The sequence below is a fragment of the Schistocerca serialis genome, chromosome 9, assembly GCF_023864345.2.
Source record: "Schistocerca serialis cubense isolate TAMUIC-IGC-003099 chromosome 9, iqSchSeri2.2, whole genome shotgun sequence".
In the NCBI taxonomy this organism is placed as follows: Eukaryota; Metazoa; Arthropoda; class Insecta; order Orthoptera; family Acrididae; genus Schistocerca; species Schistocerca serialis.
Genome location: NC_064646.1, coordinates 7,441,616 through 7,456,993, shown reverse-complemented (window position 1 = coordinate 7,456,993; position 15,378 = coordinate 7,441,616).

The window sequence follows — 15,378 nt, the reverse complement described above, 5'->3', positions numbered from 1 at the left end:
GGATCGGTGAAAAAAGGGATATTGGAATACGCTGGCAAGAAAAAGGAGGCGGATGATAAGTTATCTGTTAAGACATCACGGAGTAACTTCCATGGTAATAGGCAGAGGGAGCTGAAGAGGGTAAAAACTGTAAAGGAAGTCAGAGATTTGAATGCATCTCGAAAATGATTGAGGACTTAGGTTGCAATTGCTATTTTGAGATGAAAAGGTTGCCACAGGAGAGGAAGTTTTGGCGGGCTGGCTGCATCAGATCAGTCAGAAAACTGGTGAAAAGAAATTGTTGTGCGGATGCGTTTCATTATGTCTTTGAAACAATATGCAGGGACAGTGATTCTGTTCACTTTCGATTCAAACTTCACAGCTTTCGTATCACACACACACACACACACACACACACACAAACACACACAAACACACACACACACACACACACACACACACACACACACACACAGGCGCGCGGCCAATGGCTTGATGGCTTGTCTTACTTATCTCGAAGTAATGTTTTCCTGGAGCACAGATTTAAGTGCTGCAACTTTAGATTAGACGATAGAAGTGACCACATGGTGTTCAGGAACTATAGAAAAATACGTAATGCTGACAGCCTTAAGAAGATATGACTGATGTATCACAGGATGCAGCTTTTCGTATTTATAAAAAAGTCCTTCAGTAATGTCCAAGGAAATAAATGCTTTTAATCCCCAGAAGAAGCAAATACAGAGATAACTGACAATAAAAGTAATTCAACAAAAGACCTAGTTAAGTAATGGGAAGTCAAAATCTCCTGTGCTCATAGCAGGAATAAAGCTTCAAGGGGACTTTATAGGAATGCCAAGGTCCGCAGACTATCCTAGTTCTCCTGGTCGGAGACACTCAAGCATAAAAGACGAATGGGGTAACGCCTGGATAACACGGAAGTAAGAAAGCAGGAAGCAAAGGGAAACATACATGGAATATCCGTCGGTAATAGGAAGAACACAGACACATTAAATACTGACACACATATTGTTAATGTTTCACAATAATTTCCATTTTATATTTCGTTGTGGGACTGCTTTCTCCTTTCTAAGGGCTCAACAGACAATTTAAAATGGAAAAGTTAGCCCACAAAACATCAGCAAAGGAATTTTGCTCTACAAAATCTCTTATTTCGAAAGATATATGACCGTTTTACCAACATGTATCTACACGAAATAGTCAAGCATAGTGAAATACACAACGATGAGATGAATACGCCAACTTTTTTTTATGTTTTCTGTCCGAGGAAAGAAACTCTGTATTACACTGCAGTCAACAAACGCTAAAACAATATAGCACTGAGAGAAGCTATTATGTTATATGTACAAAATATCTGGTGAATGCGGTTAACATCTTCCCAGTCTTGTGCTATGACGACTTTTGTCATGAACAGCTAGTAAATGGTGCAGGTATGTTCCATCTGCACTCTCTAACCCCATTACCTTGCATTTATGAGACTATTTCCCGAGACAAGTACCTATACATATTTTGAATGGCAGTGGTGACATGGGACAGCCTTGTAGCAGCTCTATGCTGCCTCTGAATTTCTCTGAAAGTATGTGATATGTGTAACCAGGTGGCAATGCAATAAAAAAACTGATGTCTGCAAATGAATTATCGAAAAATACAATATCTTACTAATGATTTGGATGAATTATGCATAGACAGCAAAACAGTTAAGAAAGTTAACAACCTTTTTCGATTTCGGATCCATTTTAGAAAAAGAGGGACATTCAGATTTATAAATTAATAAAAAATTAATAATGGAAACACGATCACTGGGTGCTCAATTCTATCTTATGGAACAGGTATCTAATGAGGCAACAAAAAGACTCATATTCAAGTTTATATTAGACATCATTTTGTACGAAAGAGACATAAAACAAGGAGAAAGGATTAACGAGTGATTTTTGGAGATCGTCAGCAAGAATTTCGAGAATTCTTTGTTCAATGTAGGAAGAGAACTATTAGTGAAAAAGTCGTGTAATGTGGAAAAGTAAAGATAAAACAGTTTGTGAACTCGGTCTTCTGGAATGTGACCTGTATGCCTGTGAAAGCACAGAAAACGCTTAATCACCATCTGTACAAAAATGAAAACGAATGAAAATGTTTGGATAGAGATCAATGAACAAAGGAAGCTCGTAGTATCCGTCCAGAAACGGAAACAAAACACTTTGGACATTAATGCGGGCACAATTACTTTTTAACCAATGTGTCTGAAGCAATTTTAGTGTAGAAAACCGAGGATAGGACAAGAAAGAAACAGAATATCGTTTGGCAGTAACAGAGTATCAAAATTATCCAGTAATGAAGAGAGCAACGCAAAAAATCGAATTACAATTTGATGCTAGTGACTTATTCGTATTATGTACTGAGATTTAGAGGTCGGGTAAGACCTGCAGATAGCTTCCCCTCTGCAACACTGCTTTGGCTCTGATTGCGTACCGTGTTGTAACACTCTTCTTTCTTGGACACTTAGCTATAGCCGACACACAGCCGATAGTGAAGCGGCGTCCGTGCCAGACACGCAATTAACATTCAGAAACTGTATCGGACAGCCACATGTGGACTACGAATGGCGTCTCATGTCATACTCCGATTCACTCACGGCGCATTCCACGCGGCGTGATTCAACAGCTGCTGGATGGGAATACCAAGGCCGCTTCCGGTGAACGGTGTGCTGGCATCGATATTATGACTGTGCAGCTGGTGTAGTGGACGCTACTGAAGCGAGAATGCTTCGACAGTGGTGGGTCTCATCAGCGTACTGCATGAGACGTAAGGTTTTCCTGGAACGCCACAGCTGCTACTCGCATTACCGAAATTCCGAGGAATCTGTCGGGACGATGTCGAACTGGAGTAGCGTTACACAAGTACCTGCCCACGTCTTTGAGCTCCACTCAGCGTGTACAGAAAAAAAACAGGTAATGAATGGTGTGTTGTGTTGTATGGCACACGGGAATGCACGTATAAAAATGCGTAGTTTGGGCTCTCTGAGGCGTTCTAGTTGGACGACAATGGCGTCAAAATTTCTTATATTCAGTTTGGTATTGTTATTGGTTAGGAAACTCCATAGTCATCAGTGATGCACGAACTGTGGATAGTAGCACTCTAGTGCATCTGCTGTTTCTTTCCATAATTCGGTAACAGTAGTATGTACCAGTGCACAAATACTGTTGACAGTTTTGCGACACGTATCAGTACAATTGCATCAAAATTACCTATATTTTGCTTGTATAGGACTAAGTTGTCGGCGGAGCTCTTGCAACCCGTTATGTACGGAACTGTTCCAAACAACAATATTCCGCAAGAGTACACTAAGAAATACAGGAAACCTGCAAGTAGACACCAAATTTCTTGCCTGGAGTGTTTCCTAAGTTGTAGCACAGTACTGTGCTGTATTGAAGAATTTAGTGTTTGAAAATTACTTTCCCTATACTCTATCGATCATTTTACATTTTACTTCTCAGAGGACCTGTACAGCCGCGCTCGTCAAATGGTGCAGGCGTTGGCCACTTGTCATGTAAACGTATGGAGTATTACGATTTGATATCACAAGTTTACTGTAAACAGTCACAATTTATTTTATTTATAATACGAGTTTCCGAGCTTTAATCCTCCATTAGTAAAACATGGATGTGTTGTATATACGATATTTGGGTAACCTATGGCACTGTCTTTTAGTGCAAGACTCAAAATATTGTGGAGGTCCTTGATTCCAAAGATGAACGAGGGGCGTTCAATAAGTGATGCAACAGATTTTTTTTCTGAAAGCTCTTTGGTTTTATTCAGGATTACAATAAGCCATATTATTTCCGACTCTTCAGACCACGAACCTAGTTTTTGAGCATAAACTCAGTTCAGAATGAGATTTTCACTTTGCAGCGGAGTGTGCGCTGATATGAAACTTCCTGACAGATTAAAATTGTGTGCCGGACCGAGACTCGAAATAGGGACCTTTGCCTTTCGCGGGGAAAGTGCTCTACCATCTGAGTTACCCAAGCACAGCTGTACTTCTGCCACTACCTCGTCTCCTACCTTCCAAACTTTACAGAAGCTCTCCTGCGAACCTTGCAGAACTAGCACTCCTGGAAGAAATGATATTGCGGAGACATGGCTTAGCCACAGCCTGGGGGACGTTTCCAAAATGAGATTTTCACTCTGCAGCGGAGGGTGCGCTGATATGGAACTCCCTGGCAGATTAAAACTGTGTGCCAGGCCGAGACTCGAGCTCGGGACCTTTACCTTTCACGGGCAAGTGCTCTACCATCTGAGCAACCCAAGCACGACTCACGCCCCTTTGCTGGGAGGGCCTGTATGCCCGCATCTTACCAATCTACTGGTCGATGTCGGAGCCAACGTGTTGCTGGATCAATAACCTCGCCTTCAACCACGTACTGCTTCCCTCATCGGACCATACACGAGGAAGCCGGAAGGTGCGAGCTGTAGGGTGGATGAGAAGGAACAGTCCAATGAAGTTTAGCGAGCTCCACTATGGTGTGCAGACTTGTGTAAGGCACTGCCTTGTCATGGGGAAGGAGAAGTTCGCTTGCATTTTGTGGCGACGAACACGCCGAAGTCGTTTCTTCAGCTTCCTGAGAACCGCTCGTCACGCCGGAGATCGGGCAGATGTTCACGGACATTGTTGCTATGATGACAGACGCCTCGCCCAACGACTCACCGTGCTTTTGTTCACTATCAGGTCTCTGCAAGCCGCCTATGGATATCTGCGATCTGTAGTTTTCCACCGAAAGAAACTCAATGACAGCTCTCTGCTTGGAACGCAGCCCCGTTACAGACGCCATTTTGAAGGCTACGGATGGCGCCGCCACCAATCGGAACTTCGTGAAACTATAGCGGGAATATTCCACTATGTCCCACAATGAATTCCGCATTTTTTCAAGCGGAACAGACCGAGAAAAAATGTGCTGCATTATTTATTGCAGGACCCTTGTACAAACGTAAATACCACTAGTGATCACAAGCTCTTTATTCCTGCCAGGTTTGTATTAAAGTAACTTCGTGTATGCTGAAATCTTCATAGTAATGTCTGCACGAACTACGGGCAATACTAGTGGAGGACTATCCATGCCGAGTATAGTTTACACGATGATATTTACGCCGCTGCATATTCCGGCCACAATTACAAGAGTTAGCCATTGTAGGAAACTAAAGTCATCAATAAAACAGCAGGACAGGTTGGTGCCAAGCTTAGTGCCACTTTCCATGTAAGATTTGTAGCAGGGAGTATACAGGGTGGTCCACTGATAGTGACCGGGCCAAATATCCCACGAAATAAGCGACAAACGAAAAAACTACAAAGAACGAAACTTGTCTAGCTTGAGGGGGAAACCAGATGGCGCTTTGGTTGGACCGCTAGATGGCGCTGCCATAGGTCAAACGGATATCAACTGCGTTTTTTTTTTTCAAATAAGAACCCCCATTTTTTTTATCACATATTCGTGTAGTACGTAAAGAAATGTGAATGTTTAGTTGGACCACTTTTTTCACTTTGTGTTAGATGGCGCTGTAATAGTCACAAACGTATGGCTCACAATTTTACACGAACAGTTGGTAACAGGTACGTTTTTTAAATTAAAATACAGAACGTACGTAGGTTTGAACATTTTATTTCGGTTCTTCCAGTGTGGTACATGTACCTTTGTGAACTTATCATTTCTGAGAACGCACGCTGTTACAGCGTGATAACTTGTAAATACTACATTAATGGAATGAATGCTCAAAATGATGTCCGTGAATACGTGTAAAGACATTCCTCTCAACAGCGAATAGTTCGCCTTCCGTTTGCACATGCATTGACAATGCGCCGACGCATGTTGTCAGGCGTTGTCGGTGGATCACGGTAGCAAATATCCCTCAACTTTCCCCACAGAACGAAACACGGGGACGTCAGATCCGGTAAACGTGCGGGCCATGGTATGGTGCTTCGACGACCAATCCACCTTTTCATGAAATATGCTAGACAAGTTTCGTACTTTGTAGTTTTTTCGTTTGACGCTTATTTCGTGAGATATTTGGCCAGGTCACTATCAATAGACCACCCTGTATTTTTCAGGAGAGACTCACTAAGCAAGAAAATAAAACCGACAGGGACACTGAAGCAGTATCTAGTCGCGGTCGGTTGGTTACCGGTTATCGTGAAGACACTAGCACCCAAGTCTGTCGCCACCTTAGCTGCGCCGCGTGGGGTAGCCGTGCGGTCTCGGGTGCCTTGCCACGGTTCGGGCGTCTCCTCCCGTCGGAGGTTCGAGTGTAAGTGTTATCCTTAGCGTAAGTTAGTTTCAAAAATAGTTCAAATGGCTCTGAGCACTATGGGACTTAACATCTGAGGTCATCAGTCCCCTAGAACTTTTTTTTTTTTTTGGTCATCAGTCTACTGACTGGTTTGATGCGGCCCGCCACGAATTCCTCTCCTGTGCCAACCTATTCATCTCAGAGTAGCACTTGCAACCTACGTCCTCAATTATTTGCTTGACGTATTCCAATCTCTGTCTTCCTCTACAGTTTTTGCCCTCTACAGCTCCCTCTAGTACCATGGAAGTCATTCCCTCATGTCTTAGCAGATGTCCTATCATCCTGTCCCTTCTCCTTATCAGTGTTTTCCACATATTCCTTTCCTCTCCGATTCTGCGTAGAACCTCCTCATTCCTTATCTTATCAGTCCACCTAATTTTCAACATTCGTCTATAGCACCATATCTCAAATGCTTCGATTCTCTTCTGTTCCGGTTTTCCCACAATCCATGTTTCACTACCATACAATGCTGTACTCCAGACGTACATCCTCAGAAATTTCTTCCTCAAAATAAGGCCGGTATTTGATATTAGTAGACTTCTCTTGGCCAGAAATGCCTTTCTTGCCATAGCGAGTCTGCTTTTGATGTCCTCCTTGCTCCGTCCGTCATTGGTTATTTTACTGCCTAGGTAGCAGAATTCCTTAACTTCACTGACTTCGTGACCATCAATCCCGATGTTAAGTTTCTCGCTGTTCTCATTTCTACTACTTCTCATTACCTTCGTCATTCTCCGATTTACTCTCAAACCATACTGTGTACTCATTAGACTGTTCATTCCGTTCAGCAGATCATTTAATTCTTCTTCACTTTCACTCAGGATAGCAATGTCATCAGCGAATCGTATCATTGATATCCTTTCACCTTGTATTTTAATTCCACTCCTGACCCTTTCTTTTATTTCCATCATTGCTTCCTCGATGTACAGATTGAAGAGTAGGGGCGAAAGGCTACAGCCTTGTCTTACACCCTTCTTAATACTAGCACTTCGTTCTTGATCGTCCAATCTTATTATTCCCTCTTGGTTGTTGCACATATTGTATATGACCCGTCTCTCCCTATAGCTTACCCCTACTTTTTTCAGAATCTCCAACAGCTTGCACCATTTTATATTGTCGAACGCTTTTTCCAGGTCGACAAATGCTATGAAAGTGTCTTGATTTTTCTTTAGCCTTGCTTCCATTATTAGCCGTAACGTCAGAATTGCCTCTGTCGTCCCCTTACTTTTGCTAAAGCCAAACTGATCGTCACCTATCGCATTCTCAATTTTCTTTTCCATTCTTCTGTATATTATTCTTGTAAGCAGCTTCGATGCATGAGCTGTTAAGCTGATTGTGCGATAATTCTCGCACTTGTCAGCTCTTGCCGTCTTCGGAATTGTGTGGATGATGCTTTTCCGAAAGTCAAATGGTATGTCGCCAGACTCTTATATTCTACACACCAACGTGAATAGTGAACTTAGGAGTACTTAAACCTAACTAACCTAAGGAATCTCACACATCCATGCCCGAGGCAGGATTCCAACCTGCGACCGTAGTGGTCGCGCGGTTCCAGACTGAAGCGTCTAGAACCGCTCGGCCACACCGGCCGGCTAAGTTAGTTTAAGTAAGATTATGTGGTGTGTAAGCGTAGGGACGGATGACCTCAGCAGTTTGGTCTCATAGGAACTTACCACAAATTTCCAATTTTCCTTAGCTGCGACATGTGCGGAACCTCATTACCTGGGAGTCAGAAGTGTCCTAGAAACTCATAGTAATGTCGTCGCATCTGGAGGAGATGTACACGATTTCCGCGGTCGCTTGAACAACACGCAGCTTCTGCAAGGAGCCTACCACCAGCACGCCGATGCTCCCGAGGTAAGCTACGTGCACGTGAGCCGGCGTCCTTGTCATGACTCGTTAGTTCCTCGCTTATTTTCTTTAGATTAGTTTTCTCTCGGTAGCTCAAGCAATTTTCCTTAGAGCTGTTAGGAGCTCTCACAGTTATTTTCTCTGTATGCTTGTTTGTATTTTTTTTCCTCGTAGATGGCTTGCTTCGGCCGTGTCGAGGGGACACGCCTTGAAACAGCTCTATCCGTGCGGGCGAGAGCATTTGCGTGATTCAATGAAGCAGAAGTCAGGAAAGCTCACCAAGAGTTTGCGGCAGATTTGAAAGCACCATAGAAGATAATATACATGGCAGACAAATGATGGCCTATAAAATACTTAAGGCTCTGGATAATGAAAAAAGAAATGTAACAAATATAAACGTAATCGAAGAAAAACAATGGATACAACATTCTGGAGATTTGTGGTCCAATAACACCCTGAAAAAAGGACAAGAAAACGATGAGCCCATTTATGGAAATGTAGATCCGATTACTTTAGAGAAAACAGAAACAGCATTCAAAGAAATTAAGAATAGGAAGGCTACACCAAGGCAGGGTCATCTGAATCTGATTAATAGACGTCGAAGTGTATATCAGACTCCAAGCTCCTGGTCGCATGGGCCAAATTATGACTACATTAAAAAAATAAACGAATAAAATAAAAAATAAAAGACACTGGAAACAGGTGTGAATAAGTGGGGAATAAATATTGTGAATACGGGATATAAAATATACACAAGAATATTAAATGAAAGAGCACGAGCCATCATAGACCTTTGGTTACTACAAGAACAAAACAGCTTTAGAAAGAGACCCTCCTGACGAGATACCACTTCTACATTTAAGCAGACAAAAGAAGGCACATAATGTTGAAAAAGACTCAAAGACTATATCTAAATTACATAATTAAAGCAGTTTATATACAAGAAACAACAATCAGCCTACATGTTTGAAATGGAAAGCACAGTAAAAAGTTACATATAAAGCAAGGTGTAAGGCGTGGTTATACATTATTCCTATTTTGTTTACAATTTCGTAGATGATTTAATTAGAGAATGGCTGTATCAAATTAACAGAGGCATTTGTTGTGCACCAAATTATACGTTTAAGCCTATGGTATATGCTAATGATCGGACTGTAATAAATTAAAATTAAGACGAGCTCCAAAGAGCAGTATATATGTTGCAAAAGTTATGTGAGAATTATAATTTTAAAATTTTAGTAAATGAAACAGAAGCATTGGGCTTCAAAGGTAAATATACTGTCAGAACCAAAACTGTTACGAGTGACACTACACTGAGGTGAGTCATGGGATATCGCCTTATATCGTGCCGCACCTTGTTTTGCACGGCGTAGCGCAGCCATCCGACGTTACAAGGTTTCGACAAGTCTTTGGAAGTACCCAGCAGAAATACTCAACCAGCTATTTTAACACCCCAAATATGGAACCCCTAATGAAAGCCCTTTTGTAGTCAAAGAAATAGCAAAATTACGAGGGCAGTTCAATAAGTAATGCAACACATTTTTTTTCTCGGCCAATTTTGGTTGAAAAAACCGGAAATTTCTTGTGGAATATTTACAAACATTCCCGCTTCGTCTCGTATAGTTTCTTTGACTTCCGACAGGTGGCAGCGCTGTACGGAGGTGTTAAAATGGCGTGTGTAACGGATGTGCGTTGCAAACAACGGGCAGTGATCGAGTTTCTTTTGGCGGAAAACCAGGGCATCTCAGATATTCATAGGCGCTTGCAGAATGTCTACGGTGATCTGGCAGTGGACAAAAGCACGGTGAGTCGTTGGGCAAAGCGTGTGTCATCAACGCCGCAAGGTCAAGCAAGACTGTCTGATCTCCCGCGTGCGGGCCGGCCGTGCACACCTGTGACTCCTGCAATGGCGGAGCGTGCGAACACACTCGTTCGAGATGATCGACGGATCACCATCAAACAACTCAGTGCTCAACTTGACATCTCTGTTGGCAGTGGTGTCACAATTGTTCACCAGTTGGGATATTCAAAGGTTTGTTCCCGCTGGGTCCCTCGTTGTCTAACCGAACACCATAAAGAGCAAAGGAGAACCATCTGTGCGGAATTGCTTGCTCGTCATGTGGCTGAGGGTGACAATTTCTTGTCAAAGATTGTTACAGGCGATGAAACATGGGTTCATCACTTCGAACCTGAAACAAAACGGCAATCAATCAATGGAGTGGCGCCACACCCACTCCCCTGCCAAGAAAAAGTTTAAAGCCATACCCTCAGCCGGTAAAGTCATGGTTACAGTCTTCTGGGACGCTGAAGGGGTTATTCTGTTCGATGTCCTTCCCCATGGTCAAACGATCAACTCTGAAGTGTATTGTGCTACTCTTCAAAAATTGAAGGAACGACTTCAGCGTGTTCGTAGGCACAAAAATCTGAACGAACTTCTCCTTCTTCATGACAACGCAAGACCTCACACAAGTCTTCGCACCCGAGAGGAGCTCAGAAAACTTCAGTTCTTCCTCATGCACCCTACAGCCCCGATCTCGCACCGTCGGATTTCCATATGTTTGGCCCAATGAAGGACGCAATCCGTGGGAGGCACTACGCGGATGATGAAGAAGTTATTGATGGAGTACGACGTTGGCTCCGACATCGACCAGTGGAATGGTACCGTGCAGGCATACAGGCCCTCATTTCAAGGTGGCGTAAGGCCGTAGGATTGAATGGAGATTACGTTGAAAAATAGTGTTGTGTAGCTAAAAGATTGGGGAATAACCTGGTGTATTTCAATGCTGAATAAAACAACCCCGGTTTCAGAAAAAAATTTGTTGCATTACTTATTGAACTGCCCTCGTAGTTATCCTGACATTGACGGGAGCTACTGACAACAAAATTAACACTATTGCAAGTTTGACTAACGGAAATACTATGTAACTAATAACGTTTATTATAAAGAAAGGACTAAATGAAATACTATCAGATGATACGAAGCTTGAAACTCTAAATAAATAATTCAAAGTATATTTTTTTACGAAGGTTAAAACCCAGACCATAAATAGATCAGAGATAACATTTATCTAAGAATAGGGTTGTAGCCCCATCGAGCTGCGACTACAATGTAACACTGCAATGGAGATGTTAATTCAGTCTCTCTTCTAGACGTCGCAATAATAGTGAGCCTATTGAACGCTACTATATTGTTTCAAACCGATCTGAAGTTTTAAAAGTTTTCCACAGTATCGACTTTACGTACTAGTCAGAATTTCGAACTGAAGTAAAACATCATTTACAGTTTAGCCAGACAACGGAGCAGTTATTATATGTGAAAGAAAAGTAAATCGTGTGATACCCGATTAACGATGGGACTTAGCCTTCGTGATCTGTGATTGTCACGAACATCAAAGGACACAGCAATATACCAACCGCCGACATAAACTCTATTATTAGCCTTGAGAATCTAACAGCTACACGCGATCACGAACAACTTACAGTTACGCCGTGTTGTCGGAAGCTGTAGTCAATGTCAGAATCGCTGATGCAAATAGATTCAAGATCTTCAATAAACTCCAATATAACAATGTTTCGTGTCGGCTACGTCATTTAATGGAAATTTACTGTGTAATTGTGAAATTAATTATTTCTTGAGGGAACGCAGAAGTGAAAGAGAATTTAGTATTTCATTAACAGTGAACAGCAACTTTACACCGAAATACTACCCTTTCTGTAGGCTGTCAGAAGAGTATTTTAGCTCTGTAATTACGTCGTATTAGTTGTTGAATCAACACCGTAGCGACGCCTTGACGGCGCTATCTTCATTAATAAATCAACATCCTCGCAAAACTATGATGTGGCATCGGCTTGAGTGATGGACTTTATAATTCAAGATATCCTATTATCTGCGTTTGAACACTCATTCGCAAACCGGGCATAAGAACTACAGTTTTCACGTTCGCGTAAGCTTATCAGCCTGTCGCGAACACGCGAACCATATTTGGTTAATTGTTTCACATCAAGGGAGCTGTTGCGGTACCGAGTAGTGCAGTCGCTGTGGGTTCAAAGTAAAAAAGACCGACAGACTTCGAACACCAGTGCTTCAGTTTTAAACAAGGGCTGCTTACACATTCCCGCGTGTTGCTCCATCGATATAGTATATCGATATATATCGAGATAGTGTGTGACACAAATCGACCAAGCGAGGAGTTCGTTTTCAACAGTTACAGATCGGAGTCGTCCCGATCGACGGACGCTGTTCCATGTCAACCAGACTGGCACAACCATCACCATCGAGCCGACACAAATCAAACGCCACACTGTCCATAACTACGAATGTGTTGACGGCGCAGGGTTTCGTGCACGAACTGACCTCTCGGTTATGTCCAACGTCGGGCGATCTGGGTGGCCAAATCATTCGCTGGAATTGCCTTGGACGTTCTTCAAACCAATCGCGAACTGCGGTCCGGTGAGATGGCGCATTGCCAATCATAAAAATTCCACTGTTGTTTGGAAAAATTAAGTCCATGACCGACTGCAAATGAGGTAGCCGAACATAACCATTTCCGGCGAATCATCGGTTCAGCTGAACCAGAGGACCCTGACCATTATGGAGCCACCACCAGCTTGCAAAGTGCCTCGTTGATGACTTAGGTCCCAAGCTTCATGGGGTCTAAGCAGCACTCGAACCCTACCATCAGCTCTTACCAACTGGAATCGGGGTGCATCTGACCAGGTCACACTTTTCCAGTTGTCTAGGGGCCAACCGTAATCATTACGGGATTATGGGCCCAGGCGAGACGCTGCAAGCGATGGCATGCTGTTAGAAAAGGTAGTGGCGTCGATCGTCTGCTACCATAGCCCATTAACGGCAAACTTCGCCGCTCTGTCCTAAAGGATACGTTCTTCGTACGTCCCACAGTGATTTCTGCAGTTGTTTCAAGCAGGTGTTGCTTGTCCGTTAGACTGACAATTTTAAGCAAACGCTGCTGCTCTCGCTCGTTAAGTGAACGCCGTCGGCCACCACCTTATCCGTGGTGAGAGGTAATGCCTGAAATGTGATACTTTCAGCACACTCTTGACAGACTGAATCTCAGGATACTTTATACGCTCATGATTTTCGAAGTGGAATGTTGCATCCGTTTAGCTCAAACTACCATTCCGCGATCACAGTCTGTTAATCCCCGTCGTGCAGCTATAATGTATATCTACATCTACATCTACATCTACATCCATACTCCGCAAGCCACCTGACGGTGTGTGGCGGAGGGTACCTTGAGTACCTCTATCGGTTCTCCCTTCTATTCCAGTCTCGTATTGCTCGTGGAAAGAAAGATTGTCGGTATGCCTCTGTGTGGGCTCTAATCTCTCTGATTTTATTCTCATGGTCTCTTCGCGAGATATACGTAGGAGGGAGCAAAATACTGCTTGACTCCTCGGTGAAGGTATGTTCTCGAAATTTCAACAATAGCCCGTACCGAGCTACTGAGCGTCTCTCCTGCAGAGTCTTCCACTGGAGTTCATCTATCATCTCCGTAACGCTTTCGCGATTACTAAATGGTCCTGTAACGAAGCGCGCTGCTCTCCGTTGGATCTTCTCTATCTCTTCTATCAACCCTATCTGGTTGGTTGGTTGGTTGGTTGTTTGAGGTTAAAGGGACCAAACAGCAAGGTCATCAGTCCCTTGTTTCAAATAGACTCCATTCTGCTAACGGGACATCTCAGTATAGTCAGAAAAATAAAACAGAAAAAGGGGAAACGTAAAAGGGCAGTCACGTTGTCATTAGTAAAAACAAATGAAGGAAGTTGGCAAGAGAACGGACCCAACACGATGCTGAAGCAGCATAGGCAAGACCACCTGTGTCTTAAAAGGTACAACTGCTATAATGCAGAAAGTACGGATGGGAATAGAAAAACTAACCAAGCCTTAAAAAGAAGGGGTAAAAACAGAGTAAAAGGGAAAGAAAAGAGGATCCCGGTCAGGGAGGTGAATCGGGAATCTCTGAACACTGCCTACAGTGGGAGACACCCAAACACTCACCGCCCCGCCCCAACACCAGAGGGAGATTAAAAACTTTAAAACTGAGAATAAAAACCACTCTCCCGGAGGAAACCTAGAACCAGAGAGACCATCCGGGAATCGTCAGCCAACATCAAAGGTAAAGTGTGGGGGAGTCTGTACTTAGCACGCAGAGCCAAAAGAAGGGGGCATTCAACCAAAATGTGGGCCACTGACTGGAAGGCTCCACAACCACATAGCGGGGGTGGCTCATCACGCAAAAGGAAACCATGGGTCAGCCTGGTATGGCCAATGCGGAGACGACACAGTGTGGTCGAGTCCTTGCGGGAGAGGCTAAAGGAAGAACGCCATGGGCCTGGATTCACCTTAATGGCACGAAGTTTATTAGACAGTGGAGTAGCCTCCCAAGAATTGGCCCATGACTGTGCAAAGTGGGATTTGATGTGAAGCCGTAAATCCGCTGCAGGAGGGGTTACAGAAAACGGGGGGTAAGTAACTGCTCCCCCAGCCAAAGGATCAGCGAGCTCATTACCCGGGATACCCACATGGCCCGGGACCCATAGGAAATCAATGGAACAAGCAGCACGGTGAAGATCAGCGAGATGGTCATGGATGGCAGAGACCAAGGGATGGCGCGAAAAACACCGGTCAATAGCAACAAGGCCACTCAACGAGTCCGTACATAACAAAACGCGGTTGTGTTGGGATTGTTTAATAAAGGTAAGGGCCCGGGAAATTGCCATCAATTCCGCAGTAAACACCCCACATGAGGGTGGCAGTAGATGATTTTCCGTTCCAACAAAGGACGTGAAGGCATACCCAACATGATCAGCAGATTTAGAGCCATCAGTGTAAAAAACAACAGCATCCCGAAACTCCCATAAAATTTGGCGGAAAAAGGAACGGAACACCACCGGGGGGATGGAATCTTTCGGACCGTGGCGGAGATCCATCCGAATTCGAGGCCGAGGAACTAACCAAGGAGGGGTGGAGGGGAGGGAGCGAGGAAGACAGGACAAAGAAGGAAGCCGAAAATCACGGGTAAGAGACGCAAGGCGCAGCCCAACCGGTAAACCCGCCCGAGGGCGGGAGTCAGGCGGGCGACGTCCATGGTCTGGGAATAGGATAGAATAGGAAGGATGAGCGGGAGAAGAACGGATAGTAAGGGCATAAGACACCAGAAGCTGGGACCGCCG